We start from the raw sequence: 17,032 nt of genomic DNA, 5'->3' as shown, positions 1-17,032 counted from the left end.
GGAGGGATGGAGAAGAGAGGTTGAGCGAATGGATGGAAGGGGAAGGGAGGGATGGAGAGGAGGGGTGGGAAAGGGTAGTGATGGAGGGGAGAGGGATGGATTGTGAGGGGAAGGGAGAAGGTTGGGAATAGGGAAGGAGGATAGAGGATGAGGGGGACGGATAGAGGGGAGCAGAAGGATGAAGGGCAAAGGGGATTGGAAGGTGAGTGGGAGGGAAGGGTTAGAGGGGATGGAGGACTGATGGAGGGTGAGGGTGATGGATGGAGGAATGGTGGGCTGAGTGTGAGGGGGTGGAGGGGAGGGGAAAGGGGAGTGATAGAGAATGGAGGGAATGGCGAGGAATGGGGAGGGATGGAGGATGAGAGGAATGGGGAGGGATGAAGGTGGTGAAGGGAATGTGAGGGAGGGGGAGAGTTGGCGTGTGGGGGAGGTGGAGTGGTGTGTGAAGGCGGGAGGGGAGTGGGGTAAGGGAGAGGGGAAAGGGATTTGTGGTTGAGGAGAGGTGTATCAATAACAGGGTTTGTGCAATCGATTTATTTTGTTGCGCAGTGTACCGAGATCCAGCGAGCAGCGATGGTTGGGACGGAGGGAGGAATCGTGAGGCGAGAGGGAGGAGAGCTCGGGGAGGTAGATTAGGTCCACACGTTCGTGTGTGTGTGTCCCACACTAGCGAAACGGTCCGCGGGCCGTGAGTTGGATCAGCGGCCGCCGCTCCGCCTCCGCTGGGGAGGGTCGCAGTACTAAGCGGCCGGCACTTGGCACCGCCCCTCCGCCAGATGTGGAGCCCCTGCTGCTCCCGGCCGGGTGCAAACGGCAGCATGTGAGGGACGGAGGGAGGAGAGTGTCCGGAGGCACAGGCATGAGGTGAGTACCCGGGCCGGGTGGGGACGAGTGTCCCGGGATGGTGGAGCTATCTTCTCAAGCACTGCGCTCACTTCCCCCTCTCCTTGAAAACAATGCTGAAATCGCAATGGTAGGAGTGTCTGAGTGAATTCTTCCAGTGTTTGTCCACAGCTCTGGGTTGTACAGGCCGGTATCTCTGAGGGCTGACGGGGATAGGGAATTAAAATACATATTGCATATGTCAGGAGTGTCCAAGAGGCGCTGGAGACTGAGTGGGAGGAGACGCGGGCTCGTTGGGTGCTGGTAAACATCGGTAGGGATCCCGACGCGGAGAGAGAAATTCTGGGGAGGGTGTGGAATTTCGACGATGGTCCCCGAGAGTTTGACTGTGCGTTGGAAGTTAGCTGCAGAGGTGCTCGGATGGATCAGTTCTGCGAGGGTGCAGAGGCAACTCCGATACACTGGGGAGTGTTCCCCTGGTCCAGATTTCCACTTGAAACCTCGACGATTTCTGCTACCCCCATCCTCCCCCACCCCCTCCGCTTCCGCCGGGTTCCTCCAGGTCACAGCGGTTCCCAACCCGGGGTCCACGCACCTCTCAGTTAGGGGCGGGGGATCCATGGTATAACAGAGGCTGGAAACTCCTGCTCTAGGATTTAATTTGTTCCTCCAAATTCCAGCGTTTTAGAGGCGCGATGTCACGTAGAGCTTTCTGCCCAGCCAACTGGTCACATCCCGCGTTTGGCACATAGCCTGCAGAAACCTCTCCTCAAAGTTTAAGTATATTATTGGAGAAAATATATGTCACCGTATTCTACCCTGAGATTCATTTTCTTGCAGGCGTTCACAGTAGAACAACCTAAGACAATAGAGTTAATGAAAACTGCACACAAAAACACAAATAACCAGTGTTCCAAAAAAAAAGACAAACTGTGAAAGTACAAAAAAATTGAGAACAGCAGGTGTAGAGTCCTTGAGAGTAAGTTGTGGAATTACTATAATGTTGTGGTGAGTGAAGGTATCCCCTCTAGTTCAAGAGCTGGATGGTTGAGGGGTGATAACTGTTCCTGAACCTGGAGGTGTGAGTCCTGAGGCTCCTGTACCTTCTTCCTGATGGCAGCAGTGAGAGGAGAGCGTGACCCGGGTGGTGGGGGTCCCTGATGATGGATGCTGCTTTCCTGCAACAACACTCCATGTAGCTGTGCTCAATGGTGGGGAGGGCTTTTCCTGTGATGGGCTGGGCTATATCCACTGCTTTCTGTCGGCTTTTCCATTCTCCTACGCTTGAATTTATCTAGATAGCTTTTAGATTTTGCTGATGTGCCAGTCTCAACCACCATTTCTGGCATCTCATTCCAAATACGCACCACATTTCGCTTGAACAAGCTGCCCCTGAGGCTCTCACCTCTGATTTTAATCCTGTGGCCCTCGTGTTTTTAGCAACCCTTCCCTGGGAAAAAGATTATGTTCCCTCACTCTGTCTGTGCCCCTCTCTGCACCTCTCTCAGGTCACCCCTCAATCTCTTACACTTGGGGAATAAGGTCCTAGTCTTCACAACCACCCAAGTTCTGGCAAAATCCTGGCTACAGCCTCTTGTGCGTCCAAGAGCTAAGGAAGCCCAGGAGTCTGATTAAAGTGGGTCTTGGGTTAATCAAGGGGTTAATGTAAGTTTGCAACAGGGGTAGGAAGGACCAAGTAGACGGGTATCCAACAGAGAGAGGGGTTGGTATCACCATTTGAGGGAGAAAGAGGTCCTGTGGTAGGGTAGTAAGCAACTGATGGGCCGAATTGCCCCCCTCCGTGCAGAGATATAGGAGAATTCAGTTGTGTTTATTGTAACATGCACAGGTACGGTGTAGTACAGGTAGAGAGAAAAACTTACAGCAGCATCAGAGGGAAAGGCAACACAGAGTAAATTACATAAGACTAGAAAAACAAGACATTGGTGCAAAATAAAAATAATTAGAGATGAGGTAGCAAACACGAGGAAATCTGCAGATGCTGGAAATTCAAGCAACACACACAAAATGCTGGTGGAACACAGCAGGCCAGGCAGCATCTATAGGAGAAGCACTGTCGACGTTTCGGGCCGAGACCCTTCGTCAGGACTAACTGAAGGGAACGATAGTAAGAGATTTGAAAGAGATGAGGTAGTGCAGGAGGCGGTTGGCTCTGTTGCTGAGGTAAGGTTAGGGTTGTGTTGGTTTGTTTAAGAACCTGACAGTTGTGGGGAAGTAGCTGTTCCTAAACCTGTTGTGTGGGATTTCCGACTCCTATGCCTCCTGCTTGGCAGTAGCATGGGAGAGAGCTGAAATGGAGTAGAGGAGGGGTTAGAGTTAAATCATAGACAAACTCAACAGCAATCACTCAACTTCATTCACCCCATCATCAAAATGGACTCTTCATCTTATGTTCTTGATATTTATTGCTTATTTGTTATTTTTCCTTTTGTATTTTCACAGTTTGTTGTCTTTTGCCCACTGGTTGAACACTCAAGTTGGTGCAGATTTTATTGATTCTATTATGGATTTATTTTCCCTCCCAAATTTCAATGTGAACTCGATCATATTGTGATCACTGTTCCCTGGGGGCGCTTTAAGCTTAAGCTTTCTTATCACTTCTGGATCGTTGCACAACACCCAACCCAACCCTAGTGGGCTCAACAACAAGCTGTTCCAAAAAGCCATCCCTTAGACAGTCTACAAATTCTTTCTCTTTAAAATCCCCAATGATTAACATGACATTGCCTTTCTGACACGCCTTTTCTGCTGGTCTCACCATGCCAGATCGGCTGGTGAGACAGGGAATCGGAGGGGAGTTAGATAGATAGATAGATAGATAGATACTTTATTCATCCCCATGGGGAAATTCAACATTTTTTCCAATGTCCCATACACTTGTTGTAGCAAAAACTCATTACATACAATACTTAACTCAGTAATAATATGATATGCATCTAAATCACTAACTCAAAAAGCATTAATAATAGCTTTAAAAAAAGTTCTTAAGTCCTGGCAGTTGAATTGTAAAGCCTAATGGCATTGGGGAGTATTGACCTCTTCATCCTGTCTGAGGAGCATTGCATCGACAGTAACCTGTCGCTGAAACTGCTTCTCTGTCTCTGGATGGTGCTATGTAGAGGATGTTCAGGGTTTTCCATAATTGACCGTAGCCTACTCAGCGCCCTTCGCTCAGCTACCGATGATAAACTCTCCAGTACTATGCCCACGACAGAGCCCGCCTTCCTTATCAGCTTATTAAGACGTGAGGCGTCCTTCTTCTTAATGCTTCCTCCCCAACACGCCACCACAAAGAAGAGGGCGCTCTCAACAACTGACCTATAGAACATCATCAGCATCTCACTGCAGACATTGAATGACGCCAACCTTCTAAGGAAGTACAGTCGACTCTGTGCCTTCCTGCACAAGGCATCTGTGTTGGCAGTCCAGTCTAGCTTCTCGTCCAACTGTACTCCCAGATACTTGTAGGTCTTAACCTGCTCCACACATTCTCCATTAATGATCACTGGCTCCATATGAGGCCTAGATCTCCTAAAGTCCACCACCATCTCCTTGGTCTTGGTGACATTGAGACGCAGGTAGTTTGAGTTGCACCATATCACAAAGTCCTGTATCAGTTTCCTATACTCCTCCTCCTGTCCATTCCTGACACACCCCACTATGGCCGTGTCATCAGCGAACTTCTGCACATGGCAGGACTCCGAGTTATATTGGAAGTCAGATGTGTACAGGGTGAACAGGACCGGAGAGAGTACGGTTCCCTGTGGCGCTCCTGTGCTGCTGACCACTGTGTCAGACCTACAGTCTCCCAACCGCACATACTGAGGTCTATCTGTCAAGTAGTCCACTATCCAATCCACCATGTGAGAGTCTACTCCCATCTCCGTTAGTTTGTGCTTTAAGATCTTGGGCTGGATGGTGTTAAAGGCACTAGAGAAGTCAAGGAATGTAATCCTCACAGCACAACTGACCCCATCTAGGTGAGAGAGTGATTTGTGCAGCAAATACGTGATAGCATCCTCCACTCCCACCTTCTCCTTATACGCAAACTGAAGCGGATCCCGGGCGTGCCTGGTTGACAGGCTGGTGAGGCAGGGAATCATAGGGGAATTGATTGGCTGGTGAAACAGGGAATGATAGGTGAGCTGATGAGATGGTGAAGCAGGGAATAGTCGGGAACTGCAGAGCCGGTGAGAAAGGGAATCATGGCGAGTTTATTTGCCGGTGAGACAGACAATTGTTGGGGAGTTGATGGCTGTATGTACTGTAGTTTGTAAGTAAAGTTTCTTTAGGCTGTCCTAGCTGGGAGAGGTAATGGGGATAGGCTCCCACTATCTATTAAATGCTCCCAATGACGTGCTCCTCAAATAGCCTCTGATAACCAAGTCCAGCTCGTGACCTTCACGTGTGGCTTAGCTACTAAACCCGGCTGAACCATTTCTACTGACAGGAGAGGGGAAAAGGTGGGTTACTGGTGCCTTAAAACCAGTCGCTTCAGGCAGATGGAGCTCATCAGTGGTGGTTGGCAACTCATCTAGGAGAAGGAAAACTGATCTCAAGCCTGCGCTGTTATACCCGTTCATGGGAAAGGCTTCAGGAGTAAACTCTGAGGATAAATCCAGAGGTGGAATCACTAAGGCAGTCCGGTGTTGACTTCAACGCTGACTGACATGTTCTGTGACGCCACTGATACCAAACTTTTATTGGTCTCTGCTGTTCCTTTGAATTCATCAGCTGGGTGGAGATGGGGAGCCTTTTGCATGGGCAACATGTATTGACCTGGCTTGTGTATCGTGCAGATACCTTCGACACCACACCCATGGTCAACCCCGACCAACGGAGGGCCTCAGTAGTTAGTAGGACAAAGGAGGACGTAACTTGCAAGCTGCATAACTCGTGACATGGTAAAAAGAGAGGTCACTATGACGAGGAAATTTATACTTTTATACTCCAATATATCCCCCCTTTGAGACCCAGAGGGTCTCACACAGAGAAAGAAGGCCAAGAGTCCGTGGACAAAAGCCCCAATAAACTCAAGCATTTATTCCCAAATCTCGGGTTAAACTATAATTTTCTGCGCCAAGACCTCAAAGTATTCTCTCCCTGTTACTCTAGGCTGCTGAGCCAAAAACCTGTCCCTCTGTACCTGAGACAGGGAAAAAGACTCAGAAGCCCTTACAATCTACTCCCACCCTGTTGTTTTGCTCTTGTTCATCCTGCAGGTGTTGTAGGCTGTAACGATACATTTTCGGTGTTTCTTTCTCCACTAAACTTGCTTCAGTAATTGCCACGAGCATTGGAAATTGTTTGGTTGCAGCACGCACTACAAGAGATTTGAGACAAGGAAGAAAACAGCACAGCGCAAACGCACAGCTCAACAATATAATACTGACAGTTATTGCTATTTTAGTCAGCCATGCTCCCCATCCTCCAAGTCTACTTTCTAACCAATCAAAGAACTGATGTCCGAACCCTGCGTTCTGTTTGACCTCCGTCCGCAGATTCTTTAACTTATTAATTGCTCTGGTGAAAGACCCTTCTGGGCTAGTATTGTTTGGTATGAGAGTGCAGCATTGTTCTCCAAACATTACACACACACACCCTTTTTCTGCCAAAAGCCAATCCAGTCTGTTTTGCCACGCCATCCTGCTAGTTGCATCCAGCTGTTGCCCTAAGGCCTCCAGTGCATCATTGGTGTAGTTGTTGAACCTCTGCTGAAATGTAGTATATATAGTTTATCCATTCAACATTTTTGCTTACCCCTATCACAGGTATGATAGCTTCCCAGCCTGCAGCAATCTCATTTCGTGCCTTGAATTCGTTAGGTATACCTCTCGGCTGCCCTATACTGTCAAGCCGGATTGTCGGATCCGGGTCATATTTTCTCTTCTGTCGTAGCAGAGTCCGCTGCTCAGGGAAGTTAGCGTTGGACTGTACTTCAGGGGACGTTATAACTTCCTGAAGCAGCATGACACGCGTACATGTTCCTGCCCACCTGAGGGGGAGGGTAGATCTCAGACCTCCTTCCTGTCCACACAGCCACCAAGTGTCTGCTAATGGGATAGTCTGAGAGTCCATAGCACCCTCAAGAGGAGGGGAACCTGTCAAGTGTCTTTTACCTGGGGTTACATCCCATGTCTGAGTGCAGTTGCCTCGGAAATAGCCAACCGGGTGAGTGCCCACCTGCATGAAACATTCATAATTCAGATGGTCCTGCATTATAAGCTGTTGCAGTGTAGGTGTCTGGCTTCTTTTGTTTATAGCCCATGGTCTGCTGTAATTGCATTCAGAGGCAAGCTTGCTTTGATCAAACTGCGAGGAAGCCTGATATAACATACAGTTTTGATAGCAGGGATCTGCTTTAACGCAAATCCTCATGAAACAAGCCCTAACCGGACCTGGACACTGTTGCTCACATTGTTCCCTGTGCTCTCTTCGCCACTGCGTGCAAGTGCAGGAGTTATAAGGCATGGGAACTACATGCTGAGTGGGGCTTTCCCTTGAGCACAGGTAACAATTCTGTCTCTTCATCATTCCTGCCGTGTAAGCTGCCCATTGATACCACTGATTAGTACGTGTCTTTAACCATGGCGAGGAGGTAAGTGTTGTGCTCCTCTTACTTTTCTGCAGGTTACCAGTCCCATTCCATATCTGCCCCACTAATGGTACCCAAGTCTGCACTAGAGTATGTGGGTGCTTTGTCCCCTGGGGCACAGCTGATCGTTCCCAGCTCATCCCCATTACCTGAAGAAGCCCTATTATCCACCACCACATCCTGAGGGTCTTGAGGCCCATCCTCAGAATCAAAAATTTCCCTTACTAATTGATCAAATTCCTGTGGTGCAGTGTTAGCTTCTTGTTCCCCCGTCTGTCTCCTGCTAATTGCTCTTCCGCATCACTTACCTCGGACACTTCACCTGATTGCCCTGCAGGACTGCCCTCGTGCAGTGGTTCAGATGGTACCAGGTGGAGTGTCCTTCTACCTGAACTGCGGTGGGTGATGCCTTAGTCACCGTAAAGGGTCCCTCCCTTCTTGGCTCATTCCACTTTCTCCGAAAAACTCACACGTAAACCTGGTCTCCTGGTTTGATCGGTCCTTCCGCCTGTACGGTCTCCGGCTCTTTCTGTTTTTCCTGGGCATAAATAGACCTATGTATCATAGTTAGCTGCTGCATGTATTGTTTCAATTCTATTTCCAATTGTTCTAAGCTAGGTCCCTTATACGGCCCTCTCCGCTGGGGCACTGGCATGGGCCTCCCAGTGAGCATCTCATGCGGTGTCAGGCATGTTATTCGATTAGTTTGCATGTGGTAACTCATCAATGCTAACGGTAAAGCATCGACCCAATTAAGTTTAGTGTCTGCACAAATTTTGTTTAGTTTGGCTTTCAGGGTTCCATTAATTCTCTCTACCATGCCCTGCGACTGAGGGCGGTATACACATCCAAACCTCTGCTTTATCCTCAGCGCCTGTAGTACCAGTTTGACCACCTTCTGGATAAAAGCTGAACCATTGTCTGAGCTAACTTCTGTAGGTATTCCAAACCTTGGGATCACTTCATTTGTCAGGAATTTTACCACTGTCTTTGCCCCTTGACCTCTTGAAGGTACTGCCTCCACCCATCTGCTAAATCGATCCAATTACTACCAGCATGTATCTTTTCCCTCTCACTGTCTTTATCATGTCTACGTAATCGATCACTAGATTTTAAATGGTCCTTCAGGTACAGGAATGTGACCTATTGGAGTTGTAATTCCCTTCCGAACATTATTCTGTGCACATACCTCGCACTGTGACAAGACAGAGTCCACTGAAGCCTGTAAATAATGTGACCAAAAACCATCCTTCTTTATTTTCCTTATCACTTCCCCCCTTGCACAATGGTCCATCCCATGCGCTTCTGAAATCAGAATCGTCAGTAGAGGGGTGGGTGCTACCAACAAAGCGTCTTCCGTGCTCCACAAGCCTTCTGGGTTCTGCTTGGCCCCCTTCGTCTCCACATTGTCTGTTCTGCCAAAGTTGCCTTACCTTGTATTTCAATTAGGTCCTCTACCCCAGGTTCTGGAGTTAGGCTTACCTGGGGGGCAATGACAGCTGATGTACACCCAGACGCTTTTCTGGCTGCCTCATCCGCAGCTTGATTTCCCTTTGTTATTACATCATTTCCCTTTTTATGTGCCTGGCATTTTACTATAGCCAATGCTTTAGGTTTCATTATGGCTTTTATTAAGTCTAGAATTCGCTGACAATGTTGTATGGGATCTCCACTGCTTTTTTTAAAACCTCTCTGCTTCCCACTGCCCCGAACAAATGGCATACTCCATGAGCATGTGCCGAATCAGTATAGATGTCTACTTTCTCCCCTTCCATCATTTCACATGCAGCTGTCAGGGCTTTGATTTCTGCTAGTTGGGCGGAACACGGTTGGGGACAGGACTTCATCCTAATAATCTTATAGCTCGACTGATCCTGCTGCACTACTGAGAACCCTGTGTGATTTCCATCATAATCCCTATAACAAGAGCCATCTATGAACAGAACCTTTTTATCTACATCCTCTAGTGGTTCTGACCGTAAATCTGCTCTCAATTTGGCAAATGCCATCGTCTTCCCTACACAATCATGGGGTTCTCCTTCATAGTCTAAAGGGACAAAATTGGCTATATTACTGGTAGTGCATCTCTGTATAGTTATATCTGGAAATGTCAATAGCATCTGATACGCTGCTATCCTGGCTGGCATCAGCACAAATTTCCCTCTTTCCAGCAATTCTGCTACTTTGTGGTGTGTGTACAGAGTCACAGGATAGCCCAGGGTTATAGATGATGCCTTTCCATATGCATAGTACAGCGCCGCCAATCCCTGATAACAGGGTGGATACCCCTGAGCCACCTCATCTAGTCTCGTACTGTAGTATGCTATAAGCTGCTTTGCTTTTCCTGTGCCCGTCTCTTGTGTTAGAACCGCTGTGACATAACCCTCCTATTGGTTGGATACATACAAATGAAAAACCTTTTCGTAGTCAGGCAAAGCTAATGCTGGTGCTAACTACAATTCCTGCTGAATAGTATTGAAAGCTATCTCCGCCTCTCCATTCCACTGTAAGCCGTTCTTCAAATTTGTATGTCCTGCTTCTTTCATTATCTTTCTCAAAGGTGCCACAATCTCAGCATATTCTCCTATCCAATCTGAGCTGTACCCTGCCATTCCCAAAAATGTCATCATCTGCCCTACAGTCTGGGGTTTTGGGGCCTTAGTTATTGCCTCAATCTGATCTGGTGCTATCGCCTTCACTTCCTTGGATATTACCCTGCCTAAGTATTCCACTTGCTGCGTGCAAAATTGCAGTTTCTTTTTGGATACTTTATGTCCTCCGTGCGCTAGTTTCTCTAACAGAGTTATAGTGTCCTGCTTACACTGTTCCTTACTGTGGGAACAAATCAACAGGTCATCTACATATTGTAACAATGTACTTTCCAATGGTATGCCCTCTAGGTCTGCCTTCAATACCTGATTAAAAATGTGTGGTGAATGTTTAAATCCTTGCGGCATTCTGGTATAGGTATACTGAGCACCTCTGTAAGTAAATGCAAACAGATACTGACACTGGTCGGCCAGAGGAATGCTGAAGAAAGCCGAACACAAATCAATCACTGAAAAGTAACTTGCTTCTGGTGGAACATTAGTCAAAAGCGTGTGTGGACTGGGGACTACCACTGGCCAGTCCTCCACCACATCATTTACCGCTCGCAAATCATGCACCAATCTCCACTTAGATTTATCTGCTTTTAAGACCGGCAGCAACGGGGTATTGCATGGACTGTTTGTTCTTTTAAGCAACCCCTGCACTGTCGACGCTATTCCCTCTTCTGCTTCTGGTCTTAGAGGGTATTGTGGTCTCCTGGGTGGAATTGCTCCTTTTTTCAGCCTTATTTCCACCGGACTAGCTGTTTTTATTTTCCCTACGTCCGTGTCATGCTGTGACCACAGAATAGACGGCAACTCATCTAACCTTTTATCTTTCTGCTGGCCTCTTTCCTTTCCCAGCAAGGGCATGTGTGGTTGGGGAGTTATTTCGACCTCTCTCACTGTCCCTACCATATCTACACTTACCATGATTTTAATGCAATTGTTGTCTTCTGATATCCACACCTCTGGCGTGATTTTCCTCCACACTGTTACGGTTTCAGCACTCTTAACTAAAGGTCCTAAGTCTTTAGACTGATATCCCTTATTTACCAATAACGTTATGTGGGGCGCAGCCTCCGGTATCCATTTTTCTAAAAAGGTGTTCCACTTAACTTGTAAAGCTGCCCCTTGCTTTCCAATTATCACAGCCTCCCCTTCCAGGTGCTGCTGGGTACATGCCTCCAGGTGCCATTTCTCCTCTAACTCCCTGTTCTGAGTCTCGTCAAAAATCACTGTACAATGTAGCTCAGATTTGGGCATTACAGCCCTGGGTAATATAGCCTGCACGCCCTTTTTCCATTTTTCCCAGGTTTCCTGAATCTGATCTGCGATGTCTCCTATCCAAAAGACATTAGCCTTCTTGTCTTCTCGCACTATCAATTGAGCCCCTGCTCTTTTCACACTCAGCCCATTTCTGGTGCATTCTAATTTTAATTCCAGTTTCAATAAGGCATCTCTGCCTAACAAATTAATCGGAGTTCCTTTAAATACTAGCACCGGCAAAACAATTCCTTTATTTCCCATTCTCAACCGCACTGGAGCCGTGCACTGTGTCAACTGTGTTTTCCCCGAGAACCCTACCGTCTTAATAAACTTTCCTGTCATGGGAAGGTGAAGGGCATACTGTGGCTGTACACAAGTGTACGTGGCTCCAGTATCTATCGTCATTGGTGTCAGTTGCCCTTCTAACATAACCTGAACAATGGGTTCCTCATCTGCCTCCCTTGTTATCATTGGGTAATGTCCCTTCCCACTCAAGTTCTCGGGGCACCCCTTAATACCTTGCATAGGGGTTCACAGGTCCGCTTGGGCCTGTGGGGGCTGGTCCTTGGCTAAACTTTAGTTCCCTTCTTATCGGTTCCTGCTGGTATGTGACAGGCCATGGTGTAAACGGACAATCTCTTCTCATGTGACCTGGCTGGTTACATTCCCAGCACAATCTCTCTACCTCTGTTTCCCACTGTTTCCTCACTGGCCCCCTCTGCCCATAGCTCCTCTGTCCCCCTCCTTGGGACTTCCAGTCCTGTCTGGGCTGTTTGAATTTAGTCTGTTCCTGATAGGGCATTTGTGGGAATGCTCCCTCAAAGACAATTATTGGCATGGGGTTTTCCAGCTCTTGTCTTACAGTATGATCGGTCCCTCCATATAGCAGTGCTTTGTCCAGTTCGATGGCTGTACTCGAACCGGTGGTTGCTGGCAGCAGCTTTTTTGTTTTTCTCTTTTTCCTTCTTTTTGAGTTCTTCGAGCTGCATTTGTATTAACTTTCTTTGCACCTCTTCCTGCTGCTCAGCCAACCTTCATTTGTCTTTCCGGTATTTTTCAACCGCATGGACTATATGGTCGCTAAATTCTTGTGGGGTCATTGACGTCAGCCCAACCACTTCCTCCAGTTTGGATTTTACTTGTGGAGGCATTGCATCCAAAATGCTATGTCGGAACAGTGAGGTCATAAATAAGCTATTTTCCACCTCTTGCTCAGTCTCCAGTCTCCACCTTTTCAACTGGTTTTCTACGTAGGCTGCTGGGTTTTCAGTGTCTCCCAGTGGATCCCCTTTTAAGGCTTTGGGGTCCACTTTGGGTGGATAAAGCTTTCTGAGGGCCTGCCATACCCCCTGCCTCACTCTGTCAAACCCATCTCCATCAGTTCTTGGGTCGTTCGAGTTTACTATGCCAGCCATTTCCATTAGTTCGTTAAATTTGGAGGTTCCCATCAACCTTATCAACAGTGCCTTCAAATCTCCCATAGCCAATAATCGTCCTGCTGTTTCTTCTTCAAAGGCTCTAATCCATTTCCCTGCTCCTTCATATAGATTGGGCAGAGTATTTTTCAGCCCTTCTAGGTCCTGGGATCCCCAAGGGATATACTGCACTTGTCCTGATCCTTTAACTAACAACGGCATCATTCTTCCTCCTTCTTCCCACCTGCCCTGGCTCTCCTCCTCGCCTAACTCCCCATCTGTCTCAGGGTATGTCTTTACTGCCTCCCACACAAATGTCTCCGGGGTCCTCTTCTTCCCTCGGTCTCCCTGTGGAGTCCTTTCTTTTTGTCTTGATTCAATACTTGGTTGGCCCCTAGAGTATTTTTCGCATCTCTCCTGGCAATCCCCTCTCAGTAACTTATCTAGCTCTCTCTCTACTTCCACAAGTCGCTCCCCTACTGCCTCCTTCTGTCCTTCTAGGTTTCTGCCTCCTACCTCTTCCCCATAAATTCTCGCATCCTCTCTCTTTCCACTTAACTCTTGCTCCTCCAATGAGTCACCTTCTCTTTTTTCCTGCCCTGATGAGCCACTTTCTTTTCTAGTCTGTTTATTTCTATAGTATAACCGATACTCCTCATACTCCTTTACCTCTCTTAAGTATTTCATCCATTCAATCCCTTCTTTCATTTCTCTCTGTACCTGTTCTATCTTTATCCTTTCTGCCTGTATCTCCTTCCATATCGCTGCTTTTTCCTTCTCGTATTGTTTTTTTTCCTACTCATTATCCCAAACCTGTACTTCTCCCTGCATGTTTACTGTTCCCGTCAGCAGGGGGCACTGCTTAGGGGTTCCTTCCTCATTATAGGGAGGGGGCTTTTCTGTTTCTTTCGCATCCGGGCATGGAGCCGAAGCCAGCTTCTCACCGTACCCTTCTCTGTCTCTAACAGGCTGTTTCTCCAGCACCTTAGTGTTTTCCTCGCTTGTAATCAATATTCTACCTGTCCTCCTCAGCCTTTCCCCCTCCATTCTGAAGAGTTTTAGCACTTCCACTTCTCATTCTCTTTTTTGCCCTCTTTTCTTAGATTTATCTTTTGGTTTGTAATTTTTAATTAGTCCCTCCATTTCTTCGCACAAACTTACATCAAACGTTCCTTCTCTTGGCCACTTTGTGACCAGGTTTTTGGTTCTTTTTTCCCATTTTTCTGAAGTTTTTGTGATCTCATTTTTAATTAACGGGAATTTTTTGCTCAGAATCTCTACTGCCGTTCCTTTACTTGTCATGTTATTCTCTCTTTTTAAGGTATTTCAGAGATTCACAGTTTGTTTACTGGATAATATTATATACACTAGTCTAACACCATGTGGACTTTTTCTTAACTAAACTTACTCTAATTCTACACCTAGTCTATTTTCCTTTCCCTGCCCGTTCAGCCCTTCGTTTCATACAAAGCGGTACCCACAGGGATTTACCAACACCACGTGGACTTTTTCTTAACGTCTTATTAACTTATTTGTACTTACCCTCACTGCAGTGTTCTTGAGCAATACTCTGAGCCTCCTCCGTTAACCCCCAATTCTGCCAGATTCTTTGGACTGGAGAGACCCTTTGGCAGTGGTTACACACTTCTGAGACTCCAAGACCTCCCCAAACCAACAGAATTCTTAGTCCAAATTGTCGCAAAAAGCGCTTACCTTTTGTTTGGGTGCACCCTTAATTCTGTTAGCCTTATGGGGGTCCCCAGAGGACTGGGAAGCGTCCCCAATCTGCTGTTTCCTTTCCGCGGGTCTCTTTCCGGTCCTGCCGCAGTCGCCAATTTTGTTGTGATTTCTCGTGCCCCACAAATGACCAAGAGACGCAGAAGATTCTTCAAGAAGGGTTAAACTTTAATTTGCAAATCAAAGCTGAGACAGTCATTGAGCTAGTCGCTGATTGCCCACCTATCCTCGGACCCAGCAATTTTTATAGCAATCTCCTGGTCCAGTTGCATTAGCATATGTAATCGATCTATAGTTGCGCATTACACGTACCACACGTACATCTTATCCCTATTGTTTCTACCCATTGACTGAATCATGTTCTAATCTACATCTCTTAGCTACCTCTCATTAACATACCATTGTCTTCTACATTTTTAGGATTTCAGTCTCTAGCAAATAGCAAGTTTACATTTTTAATACTTCGTGACTTAGCAAATAGCAAACTCAGAACTGACCAATGTTCTAATCTACATCTCTTTAGCTACCTCTCATTAACACACCATTGTCTTCTACATTCTTAAGATTTCATTCTCCTACACATGCATATCAAATAGCAAGTTTCAAAACTGACTTCAAAGTAAATTTATACTTTTATACTCCAATACGAGTCCACAGGATATTCAAAGCTGCTACGCAGGTTGACTCTGTGGTTAAGAAGGCAGACGGTGCATTGGCCATCATCAATTGTGGGATTGAGTTTAGGAGCTGAGAAGTAATGTTGCAGCTATATAGGACCTTAGTCAGACCCCACTTGGAGTACTGTGCTAAATTCTGGTCACCTCACTGCAGGAAGGATGTGGAAACGATAGAAAGGGTGCAGAAGAGATTTACAAGGATGTTGCCTGGATTGGGGAGCATGCGTTACGAGAATAAGTTGAGTGAACTTGGCCTTTTCTCCTTGGAGCGATGGAGGCTGAGAGGTGACCTGATAAAGTGTATAAGATGATGAGAGGCACTGATAGTGTGGATAGTCAGAGGCTTTTTCCCAGGGCTATAGTGGCTAACACAAGAGGGCACGGTTTTAAGGTGCTTGGAAGTAGGTACAGAGATGTCGGGTAAGTTTTTTTACACAGAGAGTGGTGAGTGCGTGGAATGGGCTGCCAGTGATGGTGGTGGAGGTGGGTATGATAGGGTCTTTTAGAGACTCCTGGATAGGTACATGTTGCTTAGAAAAATAGAGGCTGTGGGTAAGCCCAGGTAATTTCTAAGGTAAGGACACATTCAGCACAGCTTTGTGGGCTGAAGGGCCTGTATTGTACTGTAGGTTTTCTGTGTTTCTATGGATGGAATGATCTGTTGGAAGGCACACAAACAAAAGCTTTTCACTCTATCTGAGATGATTCAAGATTCAAAGTACATTTATTATCAAAGTAAGTACAGAGTACACAATCCTGAGAGTCGTCTTCCCCACAGTCATGAAAGAAAACATTAAACCCTTCCCCCCAATGCACAAGACAAATAAATCACACAAACGGTAAAAAAAATGAGTCGTAGAACACAGAATATAAAACACAGAATTGAGAGTCCAGCCGTGTTCACTTCAGTGTCATTTGTTAATGGCTGGCCACCCCCCCGCTCCCGCACCCCGATCAAAATAGCCCAAAGGAGAAACCGGTAATCAGAAGCACATGTTTACGTGATCTGCAGATTTCAATCCATATATGGATTAATAATAAACTATTTACCAATTAATTACAAACAAGAGAAAATCTGCAGACACTGGAAAGCAAAGTAACACACACAAACTCACGGGGCAGGCAGAATCAATGGAAAAGAGTAAACAGTTGATATTCTGAGCCGAGAGCCTTCATTAGGAGTGGAAGATAAGATGAAAAGTTAGAGTAAGAAAGTGGGGGGAGGGGTAAGGAAGGAGTACAAGACGATAAGTGAAACTGGGAGGGGGGCATGAAGTAAAGAATTGGGAAGTTGATTGGTGAAAGGGATACAGGGTTGGAGAATTGGGAAATCTGATAGGAGAGGACAGAAGGCCATGGAAGAAAGGGAAGGGGGAGGAGCACCAGAGAGAGGTAAGGAGATAAGGTGAGAGAGGGAAATGGGAATGGGGAGTAGCGAAGGAGAGGGAGGGGGAATTACCAAAGTTTGAGAAATTAATGTTCATACCATCAGGTTGGAGGCTACCCAGACAGGATATAAGGTGTTGTTCCTCCAACCTGAGTGTGGCTTCAATGTGGCAGTAGAGCAGGCCATGGGCTGACATATGGGAATGGGAGGTAGAATTGAATTGTGTGGCCACCGGGAGATCCTGCTTTTACTGGCGGGCGGAGCGTAGGTGCTCGGCGAAGTGCTCTCCCAATCTATGTCGGAGGCCACACCGGGAGCACCGGACGCAGTAGATGACCCCAACAGACCCGCGAGTGAAGTGTCGCCTCACCTGGAAGGACTGTTCGGGGCCCTGAATGGTCGTGAGGGAGGAGACGTAGGGGGCCGGTGTGGAACTTGTTCCGCTTGCAAGGGTAAGTGCCAGGAGGGAGATCGGTGGGGAGGGAACGAATGGAGAAAGG

The 17,032-nt window shown here is 47.0% G+C and overlaps 1 long non-coding RNA gene across 1 annotated transcript in view; it reads left to right on the top strand.

Moving 5' to 3' along the window:
* The first annotated feature begins 565 nt into the window (after positions 1-565).
* LOC140729209 (uncharacterized) overlaps positions 566-17,032 on the top strand; it is a 40,484-nt gene continuing 24,017 nt past the window's right edge. The window contains exon 1 of the long non-coding RNA XR_012099286.1: positions 566-864. This is a non-coding gene — a long non-coding RNA (uncharacterized lncRNA). The remainder of the gene's footprint in view (positions 865-17,032) is intronic.

Source organism: Hemitrygon akajei, chromosome 6, assembly GCF_048418815.1.
Source record: "Hemitrygon akajei chromosome 6, sHemAka1.3, whole genome shotgun sequence".
Taxonomy (NCBI): Eukaryota; Metazoa; Chordata; class Chondrichthyes; order Myliobatiformes; family Dasyatidae; genus Hemitrygon; species Hemitrygon akajei.
This window is presented reverse-complemented; position numbering and strand designations above follow the sequence as displayed.